An 8748-nucleotide genomic window follows, 5' to 3' on the forward strand; every position below is an offset into this window, starting at 1 on the left:
TCTCTCCAGGCTAACTCCTTCAGGGCAGAGACCTAGCATCATTCATCTCCATTCCTCTGGTGGACAGAGTGGTTTGTCGTGCAGTGTTTGTTGAATGAAAGAATGAATGAATGAGGATGCATAAGAAGGGATGGGCTTCTCCTGCTCAGCTAATACGTAGCAGTAGGCTGGTGCCATGGGACTTGTCATTCTTGGAAAACCTTTTCCATGACCCAGAAATGAGCTGGGAAAGGAGTGCATGCGATGACTTCAGCAGCCTTCTTTGCTTCAGACAGCCAGATCTGAGGAAGGTGCCCAGGCGGCCTGAACTCCCATTCTTCACTCAGCAAATTATTCTTGGGAACCTGCTCTTCACCAACTGGGAAAGGTCCTACACAGCTCTCAGCTTCCAAAGCCTAACTGCCTTAGCAGTTTCCCCAGAGTCCTTCTACCCCAACCAAGATGTCATGATCAGCCCCACCTGCCAGGCAAGGAAGCAAAAGGCAGAGAGATGAGTGAGCTGCCAGAGTATGAGCCCTTGACCTGCAGGATCCCTTAGTCAGGATTCAAGAGTCCTACCAGCTGTGTGCCCAGCCCTGTTGGCCTGGGGATGCAGGAATGAACATTCTTGGGTAGCTCATACAGTCAAAGATCATTATGGTGATAGAGGGTTACACAGGATGCTCTGGGAATGCACAAAGTTAGTAGGCACTAACTCAGCCAAGGGTATGAAGACACTGAAGAAATTGGGAAACTAGCATTTGATCTCTATAACAACCTTTTGAGCTAGGAGATGATACTCCATTTTATAGAAAAAGAACAAGGTTCAAAAAGGTATAGTGATTTGCCTAAGGTCTCACTGCTAAGAGCAAAATGGAGCATAGAATCTGGTTCTCTAGATTCCTTGTCTTTACAAACAAGGACCAGAGTGCTTCCCCCATGACCCCTGGGCCTGTCTCACTCATCTGGCAGGGCCACGGTCTCACAGAGTGAGTAGCCACTAGGCAGGGGCGGCAGCGGCACCATCAAAATGAGATTGGACGAGGCTCTGTGGTTATATTATATTCCCATCCCCCTTCCCCTCTCATAATTTTACCCAAGATTCCTGGTGTATTAGACTCTAGTTGTAACTGTAAGAAACTTAAAGTGATTATCAAAAAAGGAAATTTATTGAGTCTCCAAATGAAACAGCCTTGTACGGGGATGGCTAGATTCAGGTTCTGACACAGTTGTCTCACTCTGGTTTGCTCTGTGTGGCCTCTTGCCCTGGGCAGACTTTCTCCAGAAGGTGGACACAGCCTCTGGCAGCTTCAGGTTTATATCCTAATAGATTGGTAACTGCAGTGGAAAGAACATCTTTTTCTTGGTACCAGTAAAAAATGCTGGGATTGACTCATTAGCCCATCTGGATCTGTTCCCATCCCTAAACCAGTCGCTGCAGCTAGGGGAAATGGTCGTCTGGGCACCTGGAAAGGAGTGAGTCCCACCTACAATGCACTGACAGAAAGAGAGAAAGATGTGCTTGCGTCAAAGAAGAAAGTGCAGAGCTCCCTCTGTCCCAAGGGAGAATAGTGGATGTGGAGGGCAAAAATAACTGTTGTCAGCCATATTCAAAGATTATCTTTACTTGATCATTGCTTTTCTAATGTTTTGAGATACAGCATACATTCAATAATGTGAGCCAAATTTTTTAGAGTACAATTTGATGAGGATGGTTGTATCCATATGGTCAGTCAGCCTCCAGATCAAGACAGAAAACATCACCAGTCCCTGGAGGCTGGCCTGGTTTCCCTTCCTAGTCAGTATCCCACAGAAGCAAACACTATCTTGACCTGCCTTACCATAGATTCATTTTGCTTGCCCTTCAATTTTATAAAAAGGGACTCGTCCGTGCATCCCTTGTGTTCAATATTATGTCTGTGAGATTCATCCATGTTATTGTGTGGATCAGAAGTTCATTAAAACAAAAAATTTATTTCATGCTGGATAGTAGTCCATTCTATGAATATACTGTAGTTTACCCATTCTACTGCTAATGGACAGTTGGTTTGGTTCTAGTTTTGAACTATTATAAATAAAGCCACTATAAAAAATTTTTCTTTGTCATTTGGTGTGCACATGCACGCATACATTCAGGAATAGAATTGCTGCATCGTAGGGTAGTTGCATGTTTAGCTGGACTAGACGATGCCAAATGCTTTCCAAAGTGGTTCTACCATCTTACATTCCCACCTGCAGTGTAGAGTTCCTGCTCCACATCCTTGTCAGCACTTGGTATTGTTCATCTTTCTAATTTTGACCATTCTGGTGGCACCCAGGAACTTGAACCCAAGAGTCTTATCTTTTCATCAATGATCCTTTTACTCTGAGCATCCCTGAAATCAGGTTTGAATTTCTGTAGCCTGGAATATTCTCCAGTGTGGCCCAGGACCTACCATACACAACCCAGCAGATAAACATTAGAGGGAAACCCTGCCCATGACTCCACTGGCCAAGGAAGCTCTCATGGAAGAAGGGTACCAGCCCTGGAGAGGCAGCCTAGTGAAGCCGCAAAGAACTCGGGCTCTGAGACTTCCCTGGGGGTCCCGTGGTTAAGACTTCGCTTCCACTGCAGAGGGCACAGATTTGATCCCTGGTTAGGTAAGATCCTGCCTGCCACATAACGTGGCCAAGGGGAAACAAAAAAACAAAAGTACCTATTAAGAGCTCAGGCTCCGGAATGGGTAAAATGTTAGTACTCACTTACCTTATAGGGTTATTTAAAGAATATATGTGTGCTAAGTCACTTCAGTCATGTATGACTCTTTGTGACCCTATGGATTGTAGCCTGCCAGGCTCTTCTGTACATGGGGTTCTCCAGGCAAGTATAATACTGGAGTGGGTTGTCATTCCCTTTTCCAAGGGATCTTCCCAACCCAGGGATTGAACCTGAGTCTCTTGAGTCTCCCGCATTGGCAGGCAGGTTCTTTACTACAAGTGCCACCTGGAAAGCCCAGAAGAATAGATACGTATGAAAAAATTACAGTGACTGACACATGATAGAAACTATGTGAATGATGACTACTGTTTCTACCATTGGCCAGAATTAAGCTCTGGGTCTCTCTGGGGAGGGAAGTCTATAGGCAGATGGCATCTGGCTCAGCCCCCTGTATTAAAACTCAGTGATTTATGAAATGTCAGAAACCTATTTCAATCTGATTGAGGGAGGAAGAAAAGGCAACATGCTGGCCAAAGATGATTCTCCCCTGGGTTCTAGCAAGAAGTCATCTTCCACTGATATGGGACCTCAACCTATCGCTGCACCCCAAGCCCTACAGCCAATGACATCTGAAGAGAAGGTGAAATGGAATCGTGCAGGTAAAGCTCTTAGCTCAGAACTGGATGCACCAACCACTCAATGCAGACACAAGATTGTGTATGTGCCAGGAGCTATATGATTCTGGATCCCTGGGTATTGGTCTGAACCCTGCCACCAGCTTCATGTGTCCTGAGGCCTTGATATTTTCTTGTGAAGTAGAAATTAGAAGAAATCAGAGTTCTCAACCAGAGTTTTAAAGAGGTCGTGATGGGCAGGGATGCTTCCAAGAAATAGTAAAAAAGAAAGCCCTTCCCTCACAACAGCCCCTGTCCGATGAGCTGTTCCAACCCCTAACCAGGCTTTCTGATGGGCACTCAATAGTGTCAAATAGGTAAAACAACTCCCTCTCACCATCTCTCCACCTAATGACCTGACCTACTCTGCCTTGTGTCAAGCCCACATTACAGACAGGGCAGACACAGCCCTGCTCTAGCACTCCCAAGCTTGCTGTTCTCCACAAATGCTGCTTCTATCCATCCAGGAGCTTCAAAACTGGGAAGAAATCTTACAGTTCTGTGAAAAGGTCAACTCTGTAGTGCAATGACCCCATTGGCCACTAGGTGGAGAAAGCTCCCTTTTTTGCTGGACAAAGTAGACCAGTCTCAGGACCTTTCAGTTCAGTTCAGTTCAGTCGCTCAGTCGTGTCCGACTCTTTGCGACCCCATGAATCGCAGCACGCCAGGCCTCCCTGTCCATCACCAACTCCCGGAATTCACTGAGACTCATGTCCATCGAGTCAGTGATGCCATCCAGCCATCTCATCCTCTGTCGTCCCCTTCTCCTCCTGCCCCCAATCCCTCCCAGCATCGGAGTCTTTTTCAGTGAGTCAACTCTTCGCATGAGGTGGCCAAAGTACTGTTTGATTTAATGCCAGAGAGAACAGAATGACTTTTTCTGAGCCCCTGTATTTGATATTTCATTTAGCCCTCAAAACAATTTGAAAAGTTTCATTTTAACAGGAGAAATACAGAGGCAAACTCTTGCAAAGCTTACACAACTAAGACATAGTGTGCAGAGATATGACCCCCATGATCCCAAGTTTTAGCACACCTTACCAGGTGTCCCCTGGGGGAGAACTCTCAGGGCTCTAATTTAGTCACTTGCCCGGGAGTACACCTGATGTCTAGCCTGCTCATCAGCCTTTTTTTAAAACTCTTCACTTGCGTGATGTCTCTGCTCCGTTCTTTAGACCCTGTGGTTCTGAGAGACTGACCCCACCCACTCCCTGGTTCCAGGGGTGAACCTGTGATCTAAACATGGGCAATCAGAATCATAAGTCTGGAGCTGTTAGTAGCCATCTTTGCCAATATATAAGGATAGTCTGCCTGATAATTAAGCCAACATAGGGTTTCCCTGGTGGCTCAGATGGTAAAGCATCTGCAATACGGGAGACCCAGTTTCAATCCCTGGGTCAGGAAGATCCCCTGGAGAAGGAAATGGCAACGCACTCCAGTACTCTTGTCTGGAAAATTCCATGGAGGGAGGAGCCTGGTAGGCTACAGTCCATGGGGTCACAAAGAGTCAGACATGACTGAGCGACTTCGCTTTCAGAGGAAAACAGAGCTGAGAGATAAGACGAGACTGATTTCTAATGAGCACCTGGATCCAACCATGCCTGAAGCTAATACTCTCAGGACTTTTTAGTTCTGAATCAATACATTCCTTTTCCCTTAAGTCAGTTTAAGTTGACTTTCTATCACTTCAACCAAGAGTGCCCCTAATACATTTCTACTCATCCTGAGAAGATCACTGACCCTCAAGGCTAAGTTGCCTGCCTTTCTTTGCTCCCAGATGCCCTGTGCCTCCTCTAGTATTACTATTAATATTCTCTGTTATGGTCAACTTCCCTGGTGGCTCAGACAGTAAAGAAACTGCCTGCAATGCTCGGAGACCCATGCTCAATCCCTGGATTGGGAAGATTCCCTGGAAAAGAGAATTACGACCCACTCCAGTATTCTTGCCCGGAGAATCCCATGGCCAGAGGAGCCTGACAGGCTACAGTCCATGGGGTGGCAAAGAGTTGGACATGACTGAGCGACTAACACTTTCATTTAAACTAGAAACTCTTTGAGGTCAGGAACTGGACCTTATGCATTACCCTGAGTCCCCAGTGCTTAGCATAGGACTGTGATTATCTTAATAACTGTTTTGTGATGAGTAAATTAATGGGTAAGTGAATATGGGCTCGTAGGGACCATTGCTGGAATTTTACACGAAGACTTCTTGAAGGAGCAGAGCCTCTAGTGATTATCAAGGTCAAAGGAACCAGGTTGCTGGGTGGGAAGAGAGTGAAAGGACATAGAAGTTATGGGGTGTAGTAGATTGTTACAATAATGACCTCTCAGGATTTTTTGGCCTCCTGGGTCTGAGCCCTTTTGCAAAGTGACTTTGTCACTCTAGGCATCAAGATGCATGCGTGCATGCTAAGCTGCTTCAGTTGTGTCCAACTCTTTGCGAGTCAATGGACTGTCGCCCACCAGGCTTCTCTGTCCATGGGATTGTCCAGGCAAAAATACTGAGTGGGTTGTCATGTCCTCCTTTAGGGGATCTTCCTGACCCAGGGATTGAACTTGAGTCTCTTACATCTCCTGCATTCGCAGGCAGGTTCTTTACCATTAGTGCTACCTGGAAAACCCAGGCATCAAGATAGGAAGTCCATTTCACAATCCCTTGAATCTAGACTGACTTCGAGACTTGCTTTGCTCAGAGAATGTAGGAATGTGATATTGTGCAACTTTCAAGGCTAGGGCATAGGCCTTGAAGCTTCCACTCCCACCATGTTGAAAAGAAGTCTGGACTAGACCACATGGAGACAGAAGCCAGTAGCCAGTTTCACATGCATGAAGGAGAACATCTTCGACTTCAATAGAATCACAAGGAATAATAATAATGTTTTAAATCACTATGTTTGGGGATGATTCATTGCACAGTAAAGGATCACAGAATCACCAAGTACAGTATCTATCCCTTGTTTTGGCTTCCTTGTATCTATTTACCGTTCTTCCTATGATAAGATTTTCCTGGAAAAGCCCCACCCTCAGCTCCTGTGGTCTGGGTGGGTCTGACTCTACCCTCCTGGATTCTGCTAGAAGCTTTGGGAAGGTCTTGAGCCCAGAGTTGTTGGTGACCTTCTTTGTTACTTCTTGGGGAGCATCTGCTGGAGAAAGGAGCCCTTGGGAAGAAAACAGGAAAGAGAATGAGTCCTGATCCAGCTGTTCCTGGAGACTGTCTGCCCCTGAACTTTAAAACACAAAGGCCAATCAATTCACTATTTTGTATAAACCAATTCAGTTCAGTCGCTCAGTCGTGTACAACTCTCTGCGACCCCATAGATTGCAGCACGCCAGGCTTCCCTCTCCATCACCAACTCCCAGAGCTTATGCAAACTCATTCATCAAGTTGGTGATGCCATCCAACCATCTCAACCTCTGTCCTCCCCTTCTCCTCCCACCTTCAATCTCAATAAGCTGATTAGAGTTGGGAAATCTGTTACTTGCACCTGAGGGCCAGGAAGTTGGCTAGGAGCTGAGCAGTTTCTGGCAGAGGGCTGTTAGTGTAGGAGAGAGCTCCCTGGAGTGTATTGGACAGTGAACTTATTTTTCCACAGGGCATCCTGTATGCCAGGATCCTGGAATGAGACACGATCTCTGTCTCAGAGGACCCAATGGGTACAAGTTACTCATTACAGTTGTGATAAAGTGCTGGGAAGGAAAATGACTGCAGCTAAAGCGTATAACTGGGGGACTGAGCCCAGGCTGGGGGAGGGGCAGGAAGGGCCTCCCTGAGGAAGCAAGCATCAAACTAAGACTGGGAGGTTGGATAGGAACTAGGCTGGGGTGATGGGTAACAGGTGCAGGGGAGGGGGAGGGGATATTCCAGGCAGAGGGAACAGTGTGTGCCAAGGCCTTGAGGCAAGCATATGCTTGTCATCTGGAAGGAGGGAGACTATGTCACCATGTAAGGGGAGAGACTAGCAGGGCCAAGTCCCTCGGGGTGAGTCAAGATTTTCAGCAGAAAGCAGCAGAAATAAATTCCAGCTAGTTCAAATTCAAGAAACTACCAAGAGCGCTAAAGAGCTGGGCTTGAGGTATATACCCCTCTCACATCACAGAACGGGCGCAGAAAGGACACGGCTCTCCCCGCCTACGCTAAGCTCTGGACGCTGCTGCCTGTGCCAGCAGCCCAGCCCGTCCTGACGCTGTGCCCAAGACCTCAGTCTTGTCACCACAGCCCCCACCAGAGAAAACTGCTCCTGGGCCTCCCCAACCCAACTTGTGGGCATCACTGGCTCTCTGGAGGAGATGGTGTGAACTGGAAGAGCCTGGGCCTTAGATAGAAGAGAAACCTGGAGAGCAGCTAACATTTTTGGCAGAAAATGGGGGCATTTCCCAAACCTTAGAAAAGGGTTCAGACAACAAACACCAGAGTAGGATCTGGTCTTATAGTGGTTTTATTATAATCTTATAGTGATCTTATATAGCCATGCATGTTTTAAACTATTCCTCTCTTCAGGAATTCAAGTTTTAATTTCCTCTCCCCCACCCTACTCCCTTGGAGAAGGCAATGGCACCCCACTGCAGTACTCTTGCCTGGAGAATCCCACGGACTGAGGAGCCTGGTGGGCTACAATCCATCGGGTCGCTAAGAGTCAGACACGACTGTGAGACTTCACTTTCACTTTTCACTTTCACACATTGGAGAAGGAAATGGCAACCCACTCCAGTGTTCTTGCCAGGAGAATCCCAGGGATGGGGAAGCCTGGTGGGCTGCCGTCTCTGGGGTTGCACAGAGTTGGACACGACTGATATGACTTAGCAGCAGCAGCAGCAACCCCACTCCCTACCTTGAGTGGCCTCTACTGAGTGATTCAGTTCTGACAACTAGAATAATGTAGAAATGACTGAGTATGACTCTCGAGTAAATCATAAAAGACATGCAGTCAGTCTTTCTTGGATCACCAGCTATGAAGGAAACCAGCTAACATGTCCTGAGGACACTCAAGCAGCCCTGTGGAAAGGCTTGCGTGGAGAGAAGTGAAGGGCTCCTGTCAACAGCCAGCCAAATGTTTGTTATTTTAAGCCATTAGGTTTGGGAGTAATTTGTTATACAGTCATAGATAACTAATACAGGTCTTTATTCTAAAAGCAATGCGAAGCCACTGAATGGTTTTAAACAAATGGAAGCAGAGACACGATGAATTTGCTGACATGTGAACAGATGAACAGTATGATCTAAGAGCGAACAGAGGGTGGGGGGACACAAAGGAGGGAGGAATAATTTCTCCTGGGGAATATATCTATTAAGAGCCTTTCGTATAAAGAGTTTGGGAGAAAACAAAAGTCAAATTAACTTAAGAAAAAAAGTATTTGACTCATATAAATGGAAGGTTCTAAGAGGTAATGGCTGCAGGC

This window comes from Bos javanicus, chromosome 7, assembly GCF_032452875.1.
Source record: "Bos javanicus breed banteng chromosome 7, ARS-OSU_banteng_1.0, whole genome shotgun sequence".
NCBI lineage: Eukaryota > Metazoa > Chordata > Mammalia > Artiodactyla > Bovidae > Bos > Bos javanicus.